Raw genomic sequence first — 4053 nt, 5'->3', positions numbered from 1 at the left:
TATCTCAGTGGTTTACAGAGGATGAACTGTTAAGTGCTAGGACCACGATCTGGACAAAGGGATTATGAGGAGAGGTCAGAGTGGGGGATAATGCTTGCAACCTGCTTTAGTGACAGGAACGATCCCGGTGATTGTGAAAGGACTTAGCAGAGGGAACTTGCAGCAAGGCAGTGAGAACTCCTATCTGGTCCTATGGAGCTCTACACTCCCCTTTCAATCTCTCCTTATCAACAAAATCCTTCATAGCCCAATGGTAGTTCTAATTATAGAGTGGGGATTTCTTCTGATAAGGAAGCAGTTCACCCACTGCAGCACACTCATTGCAGATGCTCCTTTAACATCTGAAAAAACTCCACTTGAAAGGCAGTGACGCGGAATGGCTCAGCACACAGTTAAGGCTACCAACCAAAGACCACACAGACAGGCACAATTCTCATATTTCCTAAAACTGGACTGCTCCATTTTGCAACCCTAATGGTCTTCTTTAAACAGAGCGCTTGTGTGTAATAAATAATTCCATCAATACTTCTGCATCGTCACAGAGCTCTCCAGTATGACTTCAGGAGCAGCTGGAAGAATAGCTATAAATAAAACTGCTGTGAGTAGCATTGATAGTATCTAGCGTTATCAATACAGGAACTGACTGACAATCAAAAAATCAAGAATGATTGACACCAGCGTCTGATGGCTTCAAGGCAGCTGCAGACAGAAACCAATGCATTAAGTCAGAGAAATGCCAATGTCCTGGCTTTCTCTATGAAAACTCTCCAAAGCAGAGCTGGATTTAGCATGCTTTTGTTCTTTAAAGTGGCAGTGGATGGAGTATTGTTGTGCCCACCTTGAAAACCAGAAATAAAAAAGAAACGAGAAAGCTTTGGGAATGGGGTTGTAACCAAAATAATGATTAAATTGTCATGTATCTTAGTCTTCAGCACTAAGGTGATGGGATTGAATCAGTTAACTACAAATGCTGCTATGTTCATCTGTACAGCCCTACACAACTGAACACTAGGTCCAGGGACAATGAGTATAGTATATCATGTCTATGGTCTGTAGTCTTAAGGTAATTATTAATATAACTGAAACTATAGACAATGTGCACCTGTCAAAAGAAGAAGATGGAAGGTAGTTTCGTGTAGCGGACCAAGAAAGCTGGCTAGGACTGCCAAGACAGAGATCCGAGTAGGTAAGAGGTAATTCCGGCAGGGGAAGATCGCGACCACCGACTCACTGACCACCTACCCAAATGATACCACCTACTCAAAAGGGAACAATACAAGTGAACAACTGAGTCTGCGCAGTAATTTACATAGGAAGTGAGAGAATTTGTACCAATCACTAGGGAGAATGTTATTGATTATGTATGAATGTAATGAATATGTATATATTTGATTTATATAAGGTGCTAGGTATGCAAGTTTGGTGGAGTGATCCCCCATGCATCCGGCACCGTGAATAAAGAATGCCTGCCTTTTAACACTACATTGGTGTTGCGAGGTTTATTCTTCCCGATTTTGGTGACAGGGTCAGCTTCTTGGTTCACATTAAAGAATCGCTGAGATAGATGGTTCTTGGCATTTGTTGGCCATCGCTCAAAAAGTGTTACTTGGTGACACCGCAAGCCTACTTTTTCTGTGCATTTATTTTGGAGTGAATATATGCAGTCTAACCCTGTATGCTGTGAAAGACTTCTGGATGGACTTAAGGGAAAGAAGAGTTTTCTTCCTCATATGAACTCAAAACAGGCAGGAACTCTCTTGCCTGTGACATTTCTATGAGCCATCTTTACGGAGATGCATGCACTCTAGCAAATGCTACCTCTTCAGCCTAAAGAAAGTAAAACAGCTGAGAAATTATAGGATACAATTCTACGAAAACATAAGCATCACAGAGAAAATGAGCAGGGATCATTTTTTTCACCATCTCCTCTCATCCAAGAATCAAGAAGCAACAAATGTGGCAGTTTCAAAACAAAAGGGTGATGCTTATTCATGCAAACTCTACTTCAGCTTTGGAAACCCTAGCTACAAAGCACTGTAAATACTAAAAAGATTTTCAAAATGCAGGCTGCAGAAACAACTGAACAAATTCAAAGAATAAAGCCCTCGATGGGCTTCTAAGCACAAATACCCCACTTCTGGCTCAGGAATCCCAAGCCACTAGTTTCCAAAAGTTCGGGCAATGCTCAATGAAGCAACACTGTGTCCTTGCCCTGTTCTTGCAATTTCTTGTACAAGAGTGCCGTTTGGAGACTGGACATTTCACTTAGTGGACACTGGTCTGATCTGGTATGACTATTTTTGTGTGACATACACTCCATAATGCTCTTTGATGTGATGGCTTTTAGGATCAGGGTAACCACACTTAGTAATTTTAGAGAAGGAAAAAGTGTATGAAATGGAAATTAATAGACAGTCACCTGTTCTGGCATGACTATTCATCTGGGGACCCTGAGACTTCAAGGTATCCACAGTGGATAATCATATCTTATCTTTGTTCTTACTTGCAGCATGGACACGACCTCCAGGACAGATTGTGTGTAATCACCAGGGGCTGTGAGAGAGGAAGAAAGCGTCTCCCAACTGCCTGGAGAGATAGGAGCCAAGAAGCAGGAGGCTAAAAATAAACCCAGCTTATTGACATAGCCTTATTTTCTTCATGGCTGTGTGATGGAAAGACCAGGCTGATCCATTGTGTCATGAAAAAAAGGTCAGCAGGCCACAGTCACTCTGTGGCTCTGTTTAATGACAAAAGGGCCAACCTGGGAAAAATAATCAAATAGTCGCTAAGAACTGTATGTATACACACACTACTGCATGTGAGAAAATGCATTTCTTTGAATGCATTTGACATAACATTTATTGTAATTCTAGGATAGATAGACACAGGTTTTCAAAGTAACCGGTGACTGCACTGACTTTGGTGGTGGGAGAGGGACAGGCCAGGTTACTTGGACCTTGGTTTGCCCAAAGTGCTAAGACCACATACTCTGAAGAGTCACCCAGGCTCTTCTAAAATCTAGCAATAAGCATGCTTGGCAACTGAGAAACCTGAACTCACAGCCCACTTGAAAAAGTGGCTTAGGCTTCTTTTAAGTCTTGCTTTCCTATGGATTCCTACATCCCAGCCACCATCTGTGCTTTCAAAACAGCCGCTGTCTGTGTCCTCAAAAAAGCCACCATCTGTGCCCTCATAATCCCCCTGCCCCTCCTCTCCATGCCTACTCTTCCATGGCAATGAAGTGATCGCTGTTGCTTCTGTTCATCTCACATCTCCTTTGGCTGTACACCCAACCAACCCATGTACATCCCCACTACAGAGGAACCTTACTCCAGTGAATATACTGGGTTGAAGTGTAAGACTGATTTATCATCAAGTGCCCCACTCTGAAAACACAGAAAAGTCTTTGTGAAGGTGAGTAGTGATTGAGTTATATCCAGATAGTCCAAGCAAGACAACAGTGGGGGTCAGCCTGTCCCAAGGCACAGTATTTTCATTACAGAAAGCGATCTATGCCCTCCTCCTCTGTTTAGCATGTAAACATCTTTCCTGAAGCAGAGGTTTCTTAAATGTTTAATGAAAAGCATTGCTTTCAAACCATTCTTTAATCTTCAACTACAAAATCGAAATGCAGCATACCTACTGGATCCTCCTAGATACATCCCTATAGCCAATAAATTCCATTTTCCTCTATTAAGGAAGTTTATAAGATTGCACCTGTTATAGTAATGTATCAGATGGAAATAAAGAATGTGACATTATAAGACAACTTGGGGATGCAGACTTGAACTGGATGATTTCTAGTGTAACATTTTTACTTTACTGTTTTTCCATCTGCCCATAGCAGAAAAATCACGCTACATATGGCTGCCAAATTCTGCAGGACCAAGTATGTTCTTCCTCACATTCTTTCTTAGCCCTTTCTCACTTTCATGTGCCTCACATAATTTGCCTGCTGTGTTTACTTGCACATATAATCAGCAAAGTCTTTATCGTTCAGTACAAGTAACCCCTCCCCTTCTTCCCCCCCCCTCCCCCCCCCATTCCAGTCTC

Source organism: Egretta garzetta, unplaced genomic scaffold (genome assembly GCF_000687185.1).
Source record: "Egretta garzetta isolate BGI_Z169 unplaced genomic scaffold, ASM68718v1 scaffold585, whole genome shotgun sequence".
Lineage (NCBI taxonomy): Eukaryota > Metazoa > Chordata > Aves > Pelecaniformes > Ardeidae > Egretta > Egretta garzetta.
This window is presented reverse-complemented; position numbering follows the sequence as displayed.